We start from the raw sequence: 16,641 nt of genomic DNA, 5'->3' as shown, positions 1-16,641 counted from the left end.
CCGCCACTTCCGGGTGCGGCGACTCGCCACGCCCACCCCGCCGGCCGGCACTTCCGGGAGCAGCCGTTCGCTCCTCCCCCCCGCGGGACGGCACTTCCGGGAGCAGCGGCCCTCGAAGGCCAGTCGAGCTGGAGGTAGGCAGTCGGCCGTGATTTTGGAGGAGGCGCGCAGTGCAGGGCTGCGGCCGCTTGGCGGTGGATCAAGGGGAAGGCCCGCTGGGCGTCTCCGAGCCGCGGTGACCACGGAGACGCCACGTAGCTCTCCTTTGAAGCGTCAGCAGCCGCAGGCGACACTCCACATCCCCGACGATGGAAAGCTCTGTTGGGTCTACGTTTGTCTTTTTGTTTTTTTGTTAAGTTTTTGTTTTTCGAGACAGGGTTTCTCTGTGTAGCCCGGCTGTCCTGGGACTCGGTAGGTAGAGCAGGCTGGCCTCGAACACAGAAAGGTCCTCCTGCCTCTACCTCCCGAGTACTGGGATTAAAGGCGTGCGACCTGCGTTTGCCATTTGAGAATTTATGTGAATTTGTCGCACACACCCAGAGGCTGTTACTTGTACTCCAGAGTCTTAGATCCTGTGAGTGAGTTATATCGAATGCAGTTGGTCTCCTTAGTATTTCAATATCTATCCATGGCATTCAGACCTGTTAGCACTCGCCACTCGCCGTGGGCCACTTACTGGAACAAAGAGAGAATCCTAATTGAAAATCCGAAAGTGCTGTGTGTGTATGTGTGTGTGTGGTTTTCAGTCAGGGATATAGACTAGTTACTGAAACGTGTAGAAAGCGGCCGTGTGTGTGTGTGTGTGTGTGTGTGTGTGTGTGTGTGTGTGTCTGTCTGTCTGTCTATAGAAAAGTGTAGAAAAAGCCGGACTGTAGTGCAAAGAGAAGAGTGAGGGTGCCGAGCTGGGCCTCATAGCCCATGCCTGTAATGCCACACTCCGGAGGTAGTCTAGGCTACATTGTAAGTTCAAGTCAGGCACCCTGTGCTGCAAGAAAGCCTATCTCAAAAAGGAGAGTAAAATATAATAATAATAGCAAAGGCTGGAGAGATGGCTTAGCAGTTAAGGGCAATTGCTGCTTTTGCAGATGTGGGTTTATTTCCCAGCACCCACATGGCAATGCACAACCATTTCTAACTCCAGTTCGAGAATCCTGCAGCCTCTTCTGGCCTCTAGCAGTATCTGCATGCACGTGGGGCACAATCATACATATAGGCACTCAACGCATAAAACACACAAAAGAGAAATTGGTTGCTGGAATTCCCTATTAATCTAATAGTTAATGAGCCCTATCTCTCTACTTAAGCTAATTCTATCATCTTTCTGTAATTTTTAACCAAACGAGGCTGGGTTCATATGGTCCCAAACACTTCAAATGAAGGGATATTACTCTCTTCCTTAGAGCTCCCAATCCTAATAGTGCCGTCTCATTGTACTTTTCACTTAGGGAGGAAACCTCTTGCTATAAAGTATTAGTACCTGGACTGAGTTCCCCTAACTTTATATCACACCTGTTGACCACACCAACTCTTCTGTAACACTTTTCTTAGCCTCCTTAAAGTAATATTTTTGTTGCTGTTTTATTTTATTTTTTTGAGACAGGGTTTCTCTGTGTAACAGCCCTAGATGTCCTGGAACTCACTCTGTAATCAGGCTGGCCTCAGACTCCCAAAGATCCACCTGACTCTCCTGGGATTACTGAACACAAGCGATAAGCAAGCTGGATTTTGGGACAGAGGCAGGAAGATTGTGAGGCCCGCCTAAACTATATGATGACACCTTGTCTCTACAGCTGAGGATATACTTCTAAGAGTGTTTCCGTAGTGTATTAGGGTTCTGTTCGATCCTTAGCCACAAGCCAGTACTCCTAAGTACTGGAAAGTGAAAATGTTTTTAATTTACCCTCAGTATGCTACATATGTATTTCACTTAAAAAAGCAAGGTTACTGTCTGAGAAAATGGTAGCCCGCCCCACCTCCCCACCTCAGCATGAGGACAGGACCTGCAGAACAGCTTAGGGCAGCAGCCAGCATCTGTAACTCCAGCAGTGGAGGGACAGTGATAGGTTCATAGACACTGACTTCCAGGGTGAGTTAAAGGGCAGGCCCACCCTGTGTGGGTGGCACGATCAAACGGGGTGGGGACAGGTGGGTTAAAAAGGAGAAACAAGGCACAAAGCAGATAAGTGCATTGCCACCAAAAATATCTGCAACTCATTTTTATTGAGACAGATTTTCGCTAAGCTGTACGAGCTGGCCATGAAGTTGATAACCTTAGTTTCCTCTGTAGCTGGCGTTACAGTCCAATACTGGCATTGACTCGTGCAGAACCAGAGCTTGCAAAGGACCACCTGCACCTAAAAATGAAACTTGTATCATTCACAAGTCTACTTTTAGTGAACTACATACCAAGCCTTATTCTGGATCAAATGAAAATGGAAGCTTTCTGAGACAAAGTTCATTCCCAGACTCTGAAGCTCAGAAAATAGAGGTAACCAAACACATGTGATTTGTGGAGTCACGGGCAGTAAAACTCACCCAGGGAGCCGTGGCAGAAACGCCTGTTGCACACAGCTTTTTGAATCCTGGGATGCAAATAGAGCAAGTCTGACTGGTTCATGTTTCCTGGACAAGGGCTGGACTCTGGCATTGCTGTCACGTCCTACACACCTAGGCCTGTTGTAGGCCAGTCGTGGCAGTTTAGATCCCTTCTTGAGCTCCAACCAGCATGAAATCTTTTTCTTCTTTATTTCTTTTCAAAGGCTTATTTTTAATTACGTGTATATGGGGGGTGGACATTGAATATCGGCACCTGTAGAGGCAGTGGTGTGTCAGTTCATCCTCGTGGGTGCTGGGATCCGAAAGAACTGTATTAGTTCTTAGCTCTCAGGCCATACCTCCAGCCCCTGCATGAACTCTTAATGCTGCCCTTCCTGTTGAGGAGTCAATGGATGACAGAACAGTCATGAAGGGACAGTTAAGAATGGTTGTCAAAGAGAACCTAGACAACAATGAGGACCCTAAGAGAGGCATACATGGATCTAATCTACATGGGAAGTAGAAAAAGACAAGCTCTCCTGAGTAAATTGGGAGCATGGGGACTATGGGAAAGGGTTGAAGGGGAAGGGAGAGGCAGGGAGGGGAGCAGAGAAAAAAGTAGAGCTCAATAAAAATCAATTTAAAAATATTTAAAAAGATAATGGCAAAAAATAAAAAGAATGGCTGTCAAGAAATCCTGGTGGCCTCTTCTAAAGGGCCTGCTGATTATCCATTCTTTGAGGATACTGGCTAGAATCCATACTGAAAATCAGCTGAACCTAAAATTGCTGAATCATAGAGATGAATAAGAACCTGAAAACACCAAAATGAAACCTATTACTTTATATACTAACTTAAAGATAAAAATAGATAAGGACCAAATCTAAGATGCCAACAGCCGTAAGTAGTTCTAGACAGAAAGGTACCTAGGACGGCCTTGGCCAGACACTTTAAAGCCCACTTATTCTGCCCCTGAGCATGCCCATTTTCTCTGAAATTCCAAGACATCAAATGTATTCATCAAGATTGGCTGATCGCCGGGCGACAGTGGCGTATGCCTTTAATCCCAGCACTCGGGAGGGAGAGGCAGGTGGATCTCTGTGAGTTCGAGGCCAGCCTGGTCTACAAGAGCTAGTTCCTGGGCAGGTTCCAAAGCTACAGAGAAACCCTGTCTCAAAAAACCAAAAAAAAAAAAAAAAAAAAAAAAAAAAGATTGGCTGATAAATGAGCAGTATTCTTCCTCTATCGGGGTAGGGCCCCGGCAGTTAATTTGTGAAATTTAACTGTTGCTTTCAAGTGAATTCGCTATATTGCTAAAAGTTATTGGGGTAGAGTATTTCTAAGTCCTAGGGACATTTGGGGCAGTAATAGTGGCGTTCACAAGCCCACTTCTGTGCCTACATTAAGGTTGAGGTCCCAACAATAAGATAGGTTCAGCTTCCACTCAGATGGGTATACAAGGGTTCCATAAAGGATAGGTGCCAGGCCACATGTGTTCTGTGGGTAAAGATAGGCACCAAGGCTATCAAAGGAAGCATATGGGGTCCTCAGGATTTCAACACAGTAAAGATTGTCTGAGGAATGCTTCCAGTAATGTCTGCTCAGGGGCTAAAGGGAGAATAAACAAAGTTTGAGCCCAGATGAGGTTGAGTGGGGTTCCTACCCTAGATCCCCACTGAACATGTAGTCTGCATGTTTTTAGGATTGAGCCAATTTAGTGGGGTTTGGACAAGCTAGGGTGCCAGTGAAGACTGCCCGGTTTTCAGATTTGGAGATTTTCACTGGCCATTCCTGATGTTGACAGCAGGAATCTCAGTGTAGGTCCACGGACAAGACGTGGAGTTAAGAAGGTTTGCCTACAGTTACAACTCGTGAGTACTCTTTCCAGGTTTAACTGGATTGTCCATAGCTGTCCTGGTCCTGAAAGAAAATCCTTCAGACTTTTGGTTTCATTTTTGGTTTTTGGAGACAGGGTTTCTTCTGTAGCTTTTTGGAGACTGTCCCGGAACTAGCTCTTGTAGCCCAGGTTGGCCTCGAACTCACGGAGATCCGCCTGCCTCTGCCTCCCGAGTGCTGGGATGAAAGGCGTGCGCCACCACCGCCTGGCCGACTTTTGGTTTCTAACTGGCAAGACTGGTGCGGGGCTCATTATGTACCTTTACGTCAAGCGATCAAGTGTGACCAAAAAAAATGACACCTTTGGAAGCTTCCTGCAGTTACTTTAGCACAAATTCTAAAACTGGTTTTGTTGAACCCTAGGGTTTCAGTTTTGCAAAATAAGGAGTAATTTAGGGGTGCAATGAAGGGAAAACAGGAGTCTTAATTTAAGAGATGGGCATGGTGGCACATGCCTGTATGCCAGTACATGGGAGGTAAGGGCACAAAAGATCAGTTTGAGGCCAGCCTGGGCTGAGATTCTCTCAAGAAAACAAAACAAAGACAATTTTTATAGCACCCTCAGTGAGTTAAGGAACATAAGCAAGCAGCCTGTTAATAATCAAAGACCTAAGACTTAAGTTTGTACTGTGGCATTTTAAGGAAGCTCCAGAAACTAACACCCCAATGAGTCTACAGCAACAGACTGACCCCTGGTGATAAAGGGGAACAGTGACCCTAATATCTCCACGAGAATAAGGGTCCAAACCATATCCATGCTACAACTCTCTAAAGGAGAGGTTCATCTTATTGAAGATTTCTGGCAAAGACCAACAGCTAAATGGCAAGAAACCTACAATTTCCCAGCTATTGGATCAGATGTCATGAAGAAATCACTCTCAGAATGCAGGCTGGTATGACAAGAACTGACAGGTTTGGAGACTGTTTCTCAGTGGCTGCCAACTCCAGAAAAGCCTGAAAAAGAGCAGCCAACGTACAGATTTGCCCCGAATGGGCTGCCTGACAAAGGGTATCAGGAATAACACTCTCCTACAGACACTAGTGATGGTAATTGAACAGCTGGGGAACCTTTCAACACCATCAAGGTTGCCCTGACCACAGGCCATGAACTGTTTCCATGACTGAAGGAGAGTCTCAACACAGAGAAACAGGAGGTTTGAGTCCCCTTTTTTTGGTGGCCACCCAATGTTGTGGTTTGGAGTAGCAGGCAGTAAAAGAACTCACCAAGTCAGAACAGTTGAAAACAATGTTTATTGTATACTACAAATGAAGCACAGGTCAGACAACAAAGTCAGAACAGTTGAAAACAATGTTTATTGTATACTACAACAAATGAAGCACAGGTCAGACAACGGCACAATCGGGTCTGCAAGAACAAACGCTTTTATTGGGCAGCTACCCTCACTTGGCACAGCTTCTGAAATGTTTAAAACGAAAGTGGGCTGGCCCTCTATCGGGAAGCAACAATTTATTTTGATTGGCAGCCATAATATTCCAACATGGCACATCTTACTCTTGCTTTTTCTCTAGAATGCAAAAGATTTCACATTCATAGCCACAAGAAGTTGGGCAGGAGAGGACTCAGTACTCGCTCTTCAGAGTTGAGCTTCCAGCACCCACACCAGGCAGCTCACCACCCTATCTGCTCTGAGGGCACTGCAAAATGCCATTACAAATAACGAGTTCAATTCCTTTGACAATTTTAATCCCTTTCTCATTTCGGAAAAGAGTAAAATTTTGTACAAAACTATACAAAGCATCCAGATGTTCCATAATCACTTGCATCACGCTTACATTTCAGTAAAATAGCATTCTAATGTTTTAATTACTATTTTGATTTGTAAAATTTACTTTAATTTTCTTATTGTGTATATGTGATCTGAAGATAACTTTCGGGAGTCAGCTCTCTTCCACCACGTGGGCTCCAGGAATTAGTTCAGGCCATCAGGCTTGTATGAAGAGCACTTTCTTAGAGCAGGAGGAGAACGGGACCTACAGAATAGGCGAGTAAGTATTTATCTGACAGGGTCTTGGGTCAGACTCTCCAAGAGCTTGGGCTCTGGTCTACAGGCTTTGTCCTGCAACATTTATTACAGGCTGTTTTGCACAGATCTTTTTACTTTTCCATCACGAGCAGAAACAATGGTTTTTTTTTTTATTTCAAACCAGCTGTTTCACAGATTTTAGTTTTGCTTCCCAATTGACTTAGTTTTCTCACCCCCCTTTATGCCCTCTGAACTCTTCTTAGAGGCATCATTTTTTTCCATATGGAAACAGGAGTGGCATCGGGAAAGGGTTCTTAGTGGATGGAGCCAGAGCGTCAAACGCCAAATAGTTTTGCTCTTGTCCCCCCCTTCAATCTGTCCCTTTAACTGCTAGGCCATCTCTCTGATTACTCCTGACTTGCTTCCACAGAAGTGACATTCTTCACCTAGGAAGAGACAGAATCTCCCTTCAGCAAACAGATTCTACCTCACCTATCTTGTAAAACACCAGTCCATCTGGTCCTGCATGGCCATTAGCAAACTGCTAAGAGATCAAAGAGGCCAGACCCTCCACTACCGTCCCAGCAGTGGTTCCTAATCCTGGCCTGACGAGGAAGTAAGTTTTCTTCCACATATAAAAAGCCCAGGTATGGATGACACCAGGGCAAGACAGTTACTAGCCCTTACACAGCCCAAGGTTTGGTTACACTGATCACCAGTCAGATGTCCTATGTACTGGTTGTGTTCCCTCAGTTATTTCTACATATCAGAGGGAGTCTAGGGAAATCCCAGGTAGCTGAAAGGCTGAGGCAGAATTAGAGATGAAAGCAGCCTAATAACTTACAAGTTCCTAACTTTAAATAAATAACATCTTAAAATCCCTTACCTTATATAAATCTTCAAATTATTGAATAAATTTGCAAATGGCACACTCTTAAGCAAAACATCCTTTTCTTTCCTACAAAAAAACCACATCAACAGGCAAATCAATGCAGAAGTTACACTGTTATTTAAATCATGACTTTGCAAAATGTCCTCACATACATTAATCACACAAGTTAGCATGTGAACAGCAGCGGAGAAACCTAATCACTACCATCTGCATCCGCTTTTCTTAAGCTCTACTTAGAAATGCTTTGTTCTTGTTGCCTGAGCCCTTTAAAATGTAAATACATGGTTTATAAATAAGTACTAATTATCTAATATAAACGTCAGAAAAATTCAGTTTCAAATGTATTATATTTATTTTGTTCAATCTCCTGTCTCCTAAGTGGTGTTTTCTCATCACCAAGCAAGCGTTATATGGGAAAACCTTACCATGTAATAAAACCACTTACTCTGTGCTTTAAGTGTGATATGTTTTCTTAAGTCTATTTACTATATTATAGGTAAGAGTGGCTTGCATGTGTATCATGTGCATGCCCAGTACCTGAAGAGATGGCTTTAGATCCCCTGGGATTAGAGTTGCACACAGACGGTTGTAAACTGCCATGTCAGTGCCAGGAACTGAAACCAGGTCTCCCGAAGAGCAGCTGACCCATCTCTTCAACTCCTTTAAATGTGTGCAGTATTTTTAAAGGTTTCCAATCGTCGAGAACTAAGATAAGATCTTCCTAGCAGATGTAGCCCACCCTGCAACCCCCATACGGCTGAGAATAGCTATGAATATAATCCAATTTACTTAAACCATTAAGAATCATGTGTGTTTCTTTTGTTTTTGGCAACTCAAGCATCAACTTTGAAGGTGACAACATTGTGCCTCAACTTCAAAGCCAAGCCTTATCCGTAAGTGAATCACTTCTGTGTCCAAGGAAGAGTGATGTTACTTGTGTCAGCTGTCTTGGGTTGCAGCCTGACTAGGCCAGGAACAACTAAAACCCAGCAGCTGGGCACACCTGAGAGATCTTCTGGGTGGGAAGGCCACACAGAAGCCTTTGCTCCACCAGCTTGCCCCACCTCTTGCCGGTATCAGAACCTACTTCCAAAGCTTCCCTGCCACATTGGAGCTGCTGAGATACCCAATCTCGGAACTGAACAACCACCAGATTCCTGGCCTCTCCATTGTTTGGCTAGCTAGACCACAGTCCCAGAGGTCCTCTACAACCAACCCTCTTTGATAAATGTCATCACTTCTGATCCTTGAAGAACGCTGACTGACACAGCGTTCTACAGATCAGGAATATTCTGATTCCCTGACAGTCCACCTTACTCATAGAGCTCACAAAGGGACAAATAAGCAACAAGGAAGAACAAGTACCATACTGCACACATCAGCTTTGAGGGAAACGTGAACATACTTCAGTACTGTTAAATATTTGTATAACTGAGCCAGGTGGTGGTGGTGTACGCCTTTAATCCCAGCACTCGAGAGGCAGAGGCAGGTAGATCTCTCAGTTTGAAGCTAACCTGGTCTACAGAGCAAGTTCCAGGACAGGCTCCAGAGCTAAACAAAAACCTGTCTCTAAAAACAAACAAAAACAGCAAATTGTATAACTGGACCACAGTTCCATCCCCAAAACCCCTAAGCATGAGGATTCCTAATTTTTAATTATAACTAGTTCCAACCAGCTTTTCCAGCAATCTCCAGAGTTAGGAGGAAATCTAACAGGGAATAAAAGAAAAAAACAAGGAACATTCTGACTGAAAAAACTTTAATGCCCTAGGAACTTCTTGTACTAAGGTACATAATTATATGTAAATGTTGGCAAGCAAAAGAGATCATGCACCTCAAGATCTGTAAACTGGAGGCCAGTTGGGGCTACATATCGAGTTCCGGGCAGCCAGGGCCAAAGAGAAAGAGATGGGTGTGGGACCACCAGGCTGGAGGGATGGCACAGCAGTTATGAGAACTAGATGCCCCAGCAGCATCTAACACCAGTTCCAGGGAAATCTAATGGCCCCTTTTGTCCTCAGGTACCAGACATGAATTTGATACACAGACGTACATATAGGCATAAAACCCATACACAGAAAATGCTCATTTACTAGGTTCAAATACTAAATATGAAACGGAAACTTTAATTTTAAAGAAGCTAGCTTATAGTCACCTCCAAGATACTGTCCCGACCTCTCCACCTCCTGGTATCCTTACAGCCTCTCTATAGTACTTAGATATGGCAGACTTTCTGAACCACATTTTAAAGATACTCTTCTACCTTGGCCTCTTTCCTCAGAGGAAGCTGGCTGCTACAGCCTATGAGAGGTTCATGAGAACAGAACTGGACTCTCCAGGTCACCAAGTTCAGTTTGGATGCTGATCAGACAATCAACAGCCCGTGAGAATACCTACCCCTGGGTACCTGACAGAGAATGTAATGTCTGTCACTTTAAAACACCCGATTTTAACTGAAAGGCTCAATTCATATTCATATCCAAAAAGGGAAATATAACCTCAGAAGACTTGGGACTATCTAAAATTGGTCACCAGAAACCCCAGATCTAATACTTTCTAGAGAAAGATGAGAAGCGGGGCACCTCGTGACCATCTGAGCTACAGAACACAGAGCAGAGCTAGCCAGGAATCCGAAGGACCAGAGCAGAGGCTCAGCAGGCTCAGCACTAAAATCCTCTAACAAAGTTGGTGGTGCCCCACAGGGCCACTGTGGGAAACAATGCTGCACGAAAGCACAAGCTGTAGCAACGCCTGTGCTTTTATAGGAAGCAGAGCTAGCCCAAGTCTTAGCCGGGTTTGCTGGAGACACCCACATAGCAGCTCCACAACTGTTTGCAGCTGCAGGGGATCTGATGTCCTCTTAGCCTCTGCAGGCACCCATGCATGCACACGGTGCAGACATACACGCAGGTGAAACACCTGTCACTACACTGAGGTACACTGAGCAGGATACCCGAGACCAAGGTCAGAGAAGAAAGCAAACTCCAGCTGTTCTCTAACCTCCACACATCAGCATGTACACAGTACATAAATGGAAAAGGGTTTTTTTTTTGCCATTTCAAAAATAGGAAAGTAAGATTTCGCCAAAGCCTTTAGAATTCCAGTTTTACTTCATTTCAGGCAGTATCTTCCAGAATATTTAATTCACACAAACAGATTACTGTACCTTTCCTGTGTATTTCACATCACCCTCCAACGCCACACACCTCTTCCAGACATCACCCTTAACACAAGCCCTGAAAGAGAGATTTCTTTTACATCACTGAGCAAGGCACAATGCCTGAGCAAGAGCACCTTTAGCAGAGCTTACATATCCTCATTAATTCCTCGGTAATCACAGCGGCTCATTATGTGAACAGCAGTGAAAGGTTTAATCATTGGATATGAAGCTACTAGAGGAAACAGTAGAGACCAAAACCACTTGATATAAATCTGCAAGTGCTCTAATATCTGGAGCAGACACCACTGAGTCTATGACATAATTACATGTGTTTTGCAATTCCCCATTTGTAATTAGTAATTACAAAAACACAGTCAAAATTCAGATAAGACGAGGAACGGTAGCAGTGTGTCAGGCTATCAGGAACCCCTTACCTGGCCTAGAAAATCCATAGCAGCCAGAGTCCAGTTAAGCACTGTAGATGCTAACCTGCCTTTCTGCTCAGCTGAATCCCCTCCCTTTCCCACCATGACTATCCTAGGTTATACTCCTGAAACGACTTAGCCTCTGTGGTGAGGATTAGCCCCCACAGGCTCATCTATCTGCATGCTTTGCCCTCAGCTGAGCTGTGAGGGAAGATTAAAAGGTTATGTAGCCTTGTTGGAAGAGGTGCCGCGGCAGCAAACTTAGGCTTTTCAAAAGCTCTCTGTTGGCACATCAGGATGTAAAGCTCTCAGCAACCGCTCCAGCACCTGCCTTCCTGCCTGGTTCCCAAGCCCCACTAAATGGTTTCTTTCCTAAGAGCTGCAGTGGTCGTGCCTCTTCACAGCAATGGAAACCCTCTGCTATGATAGTGTCAGAGTGCTCGTCGGTACCTCTCATTCTCTTAATACTTTTAACGAAGGTATTCAAGTACTAATCATTTCACATAGCTTTCTTCAATTATAATCTGTGTATTTTATGTTTATGTATAGTCATTTTACCTGTGCGTGTCTATGTACCACCCGCATGCCTGATGCCCAGAGGCCAGGTGTTGGGTTCCCTGGAACCAAAGTTTCGGCTACATGGATGCTGGAAACAAACCTGAGCCCTTTACAAGACCAGCAACTGCTCTTAACCACTGAGCTGTCTCACCGGTAACATAAGCAGTTATGTCTTATTTTTGAGACAAAGTTTAATTATGTAGCCCAGACTAGTCTGAAATTCTGCATGTTCTGAAGTGCACTCCAACCTCACCACCCAGAGAGAACACTGGGAAGGGCAGAGTCTCAAGGAGACAAGACTCAGAGGAAGTAACACAGGCAGTGTACAGAGTAAAGGTAATAAAGCCATTAGACAGAAAGTAGATTAATAGAAATGGGTTAATTTAAGTTATTAGAGCTAGCTAAAAACAAGCCTAAGCCATCACCTGAGCTTTCATAATTAATAAGTCTCCTTGTTATTCCTCATCTGTGAGCTGCGGTCCAGCTAGTCCTCCCCGCCCTCCTGTTCTGGAACTGACTCGTGCCACCAGGCCTGTGCCAGTGTTCTGACCAGAGCCGTCTTGCTCGCCCTTGCTTTTTGAGCCTGGCTTTTGTTCACTGAGCTACAAACTGAAGCCAACATGAAGATTTCCCCAGCAACAAAGATTTCAATAGAAGCACGTGTGCCCAGAAAAGAAACGCATCCTAGTGTGCCTGTGAGACAAGGCCTGCCTGGCTGTGCGATGCTGCCAGGACTGAGCTTGATCCACCTGCCTCTGCCTCTCAGGTTACTTCCCATAGGTTTCTTTCTCACAAGCTTCAGGGAAGGAGACTCACTACAAGCTCATTTCGCACCTATAAACATGTGACAAAAATGGACCGTTTACTCTCAGTTGGTAGCCAAGTGGGGACAGGAATTTGCGAAACAATTCCACTAACACAATCTAGAGAAAGAAATGTACCCACACTTGTTCACACTCTAAGCATCACTATTAGTAACACTCAAAAAATGAAAACAATGTAAATGCCTGGCAACTGATGTCTTACACATACAAGGTTACACCTAGGCAATAAAAAGAAAAAGGTCATCTTCCAACATTGTTTTACAGAAAAAGCCAGCCACAAAAATCCTATGCACTAGCTTATTATTCCATCTTAAACATACAGAACAGGTAATCTATAGGGCACAAAGCTGCTTCTAGGGACAAAAAGACAGGGAGTTTCTCTGGCTAGAGATGAAGCGCAGTTGGTAGAGCGCTTGCCCAATGTGCACGACGCCCTAGCAACCTCTAGAACCATTAACCGGGCTTAGCTGGAGCACACCACTGGGGAGGTGGACAGCCATCTTAAGCTACATACAAGCCTAATGGTGCCTAGGCAACACAAGGCCCCGCCTTAAAAGGAATAAAGTTGTCTTTAGAGGAGACGTAAAACTTCTAAAACTGACCTGAACCTTTATTCCCAGCCTTTCGGGAGACCCATTCAGAAAATTATCAGAGAATTGTAAACGTTCTAAAAACAAGTGCAGGTTGGGCACAAGAGCCGGGGATTGAATCTCAGATGTGCTGGAAGCTGCTTCTCTGAGGCTATACTACTGCACTGAACTGTAGATTTAACAGTGAGGTGAAATAACTCACTCAAGAAAACTGACACAAATGTGCCCTGATCTTAGCTATCAAGTAAATGATACACCATGTCCTCCCCCAGCAGCCGGTGTCCCCAAAGTTCATGGGCTTTCTTTTAAAATTAAAAGAGCCGGGCAATGGTGGCGCTCGCCTTTAGTCCCAGCAATTGGAAGGTTGAGGCAGGCGGATTTCTATGTGTTCGAGGCCAGCGCGGCTGAATGGGCAATGCCTCGATGATCTGTAAGTCGGCCAGGAGGGGGGAATCCTGTTTGACTTGATTAGTATCATTTGATGGCTACAAGGAAATGAAACCTTTACATGCTTCTAGAGCTGGCCTGCACCATTACTCAGAAAAGAGGTAACGAATACGCTATAGACCTTGAAAAAAAATAAAACTACGCCTTCAGCTGGCCGGTTTTTTCGTTCTGTAAAGTGTAAATAAGAGGAACTTGACTTGTTTTCTTGTAAGATCTTCTCAACCCTGAAAGCTATCCACGCTGCCCCATTCCCAATCCCAAACAATGTTCGGCCTGCCCTTTCTCTCATGTCTCCGCTCAAGGGCCCACGAGACCTTACCTTCTTTCATGAACTAATTCCCTCATCGAGGCAAAACGTTTTCAGAAAGAGATTCGCTAAATTAAGATTCCGGGACATCCTCGGTCAAGCTCCTGTGGCATCACATGCATAGAGCCAAGTCACACCAAAAGGTCCTGCGTCACCTCCGCATCAGTGAGCTACAAAAGAAGACACGAGGCAAGGGTTTAAATCTTTTGTCCCAGCTTGGTTTGCAACATTCAACGGACATCGCGCCCTGTCCCTACCCGTCTCCTGGTGTCGTTCACCAATCGGTCCTCCAGAGCGCGCGCCACCATCGCCAAAGCCAGCTCGGCGTCGGGTCGATTCCCGCCTCTCTACTATCCATTGCAGCACTCGCCCAAAACGCGATGGCGTCGGATTGCACGGAGCAAGCGAACACGCCACAGAAGCCACTGAGCTCTAACAAAAGAACTTCGGAGAAGGGAGAGGCAAAGGCCCACCGCACGTCTGAGAGGCTCCGGGCCTCTCCGATTGGCTGCTGCGACACGATGTGGTCTGCGATTGGCTAGACGGTCGAAAGCGGCGCCTACGGAAGGCAGGATTGGAGGTCCGTGCATCCAAAGCCCGCCCTTCCGGTCCTCCCGCCAAGCACTCGGGCGGAACCGAGTTTACCCCAGCGCGAAGTCTCGCGGGAGCTCCACGGGGCAGGGTGCACTGCAGAGGACTACGGTCCCGGGGAGTACGCGTGGAAGCATCGCGACCGGTCCTCGGGCCTCCTAAGGAAGCGCAGCCACCGAACTACTGCACGGCTGCGGGACCGAAAGGGTGGGGCGGTGGCACTTCGCGTGGCATCGGTGGGTGTGCACAACCGGAAGTGGGGCGGGGCGCGACGGCCACTAGAGACCTGTCTTGCTCGCTGTGTTGACCGGTCTGTGTGAGGTTCCTCCAAAGACTTTCGTTTGCCGTTTTTTAATTTAAAGTGAGGCTGTAGGCGGCTGTCGTGGTTGTGAGCGCCAGTAATCCCAGCCTTTCAGAGGTGTGGTAGGAAATTCCCGAGTTGGGGACCATAATGTGAACCCCGGTTTCTGAAAGTCATTCATACCTTGTTCAAGGCATACCGAGGAGAAAAGTAGGACCTTTTGTGTTTCTGTCTAGTGCCCCCCTGTGTAGATCAGGCTGACCCGAAAATACACATGCAGCCCAAGCTGGCCTTAAACATTACTGCATCCGCGACCCTACACCGTGTCCCACACGTTGCGCATTTTTTTTAGTTTCAGAATTTGTTGAGTAACAATAAATTCACATGTAAAACCAGTTTTGTTAGGTGTGACTTACCAAGTAGATAATTGGTAGCTTGTCATTGGCCATCACGGCTGCTTTGGTTTTATTCTTCGTGTGTGCGTACACGTATATGTGTAAGTGCGTGCCTGAGCACAAGTCAGGTCCCCGTGGAGGCCAGAGGTCAACCTCAGCTGTCACTCAAGGAACCAGCCACGTTGTTTGAAAGTAACTGAAGATCGACGAATTAGGCCAAGCTGGCAAGCCAGAGAGCCCTCAAGTTCCACCTTTCCCCACCTCCCAGCACTGGGTGTATACACAGCACGTTTTTAATATGATCAGCTCACGGTGTCCACGTTTATACTGTTCAGGAGTCCCCTCCCACAGTAGATGAGTCTTGCTGGTCACTGTAATCCTTCACAGACATACTCAGTTCCATCCCTGGATGATTCTAGATTGTGTCAACGTGACAACAAACAAATGACCATCAAGTACTAAATGTTACCTTCTGAACATTTCCTGCTTGAATCTGTTTCTGACTCCCTATTCCCCTGGTCCATCTCCCCCCCTCCCTGAAAATCTCAAGCTTCTCCATGCTAGTTGGGAGGTATGTTAGACCAGATCTGTGTGCTGCTTTGGGAAGCAGCTTTCTTGGCTCTTAATAAAAATAGCAAAAGATAATTTGGCTCTGGACCTGTAACATTCCATCCCTCAACAATCTTGGAAATTCACTCAGCCTTGTGGAATGTCTAAGACAGGTGAGGTTCCCCCCGCCCCACCCTCGGGACTTCAGTTTGTTTGGTTTTGGTGTTTGTTGCTGTTATTGGCCTTAAGCTCCCAGTATAGCTGAGGATGACCTAGAACTCTTGATCGACTTTTCAGCCTCCTGAGTGCTGGAATTAGATGCTGGTACCATTATAGGCGGCTGATCAGTGTTTCTAACTACTCTGAAATTTTTTGGAAAACCACATATATTTATTTCCTTACGAGCAATCAACTGGCTATTTCCTAGCTTTTGTGTAAAATCAACACTAACTTCAACTTATCAAGATCCAAAATAGCCCATGGAGTTATACAAATTGTGTTATCGTATCCTCCAACCAACTTTGGGTCTCCTTCTGATCTCAGCTCTTGATTTCTTGTAATTGCCAATTTAGGAATTCAGGTGAGACTCAAGAGCAAACTGCTGAAGATAAAGGGGTTCAATAGTGTATAATGAAGTACATACTCAAAGGAGAGTAAACCATGGCCCAAGGGACCACTGGCATAAACGCTCACTCAAAGGGGGTGAGAATGGACACTGGTAAGAGATTATTTTACCAGCCTACATTTTAGGAATGCTTTTATAAAAAGTCTCTACAACAGTTTATTTTTGTTCCTCCTCAGGTGATTGACAGGCCCACTTGGAGTAACTTGAAAAATGGGTGGGGATGATGAGTATACCAGACATGGCAGAGTATGCCTTTTGTCCCAGCATTTAGAAGACAGGCCGGTGGATCTTAAGTTCAAGGCCAGCCTGGTCTTCAGTGAGTTCCAGGATAGCCAGGGCTATGTAGATAGACCCTACTAAGTGCTGGCTAGTTTTATGTCAACTTCACACAAAAAAGAATCATCAGAGAGGAGGGAGCCTCAACAGAGAAAATGCCTCCAGAAGACTGGGCTATAGGCAAGCCTGTAGGACATTTTCTTAATTAGTGATTGACATAAGAGGTCCCAGTCTATGGTAGGTGGGATACCGCGTGACTAGTGGACCTAGGTTCCATAGAAAGCA

The 16,641-nt window shown here is 45.6% G+C and overlaps 1 long non-coding RNA gene across 2 annotated transcripts; it reads right to left on the bottom strand.

The window, feature by feature from the left end:
• Positions 1-5,663: 5,663 nt before the first annotated feature.
• On the bottom strand, positions 5,664-14,105 carry LOC119826290. 2 transcript variants are annotated; one of them, XR_005287394.2, is made up of 5 exons: positions 13,877-14,105; positions 13,632-13,789; positions 10,475-10,544; positions 7,303-7,374; positions 5,664-6,423 (listed from the first exon to the last, which is right to left on the bottom strand). It is a non-coding gene; the product is annotated as an uncharacterized LOC119826290 (long non-coding RNA). The 2 variants fall into 2 exon arrangements; XR_005287395.2 differs by lacking the exon at positions 10,475-10,544.
• Between the last annotated feature and the right edge of the window lie 2,536 nt (positions 14,106-16,641).

The sequence above is a fragment of the Arvicola amphibius genome, chromosome 1 (assembly GCF_903992535.2).
Source record: "Arvicola amphibius chromosome 1, mArvAmp1.2, whole genome shotgun sequence".
In the NCBI taxonomy this organism is placed as follows: Eukaryota; Metazoa; Chordata; class Mammalia; order Rodentia; family Cricetidae; genus Arvicola; species Arvicola amphibius.
The sequence above is the reverse complement of the archived record's forward strand: the minus strand, read 5'-3'. Positions and strand labels throughout refer to the sequence as shown.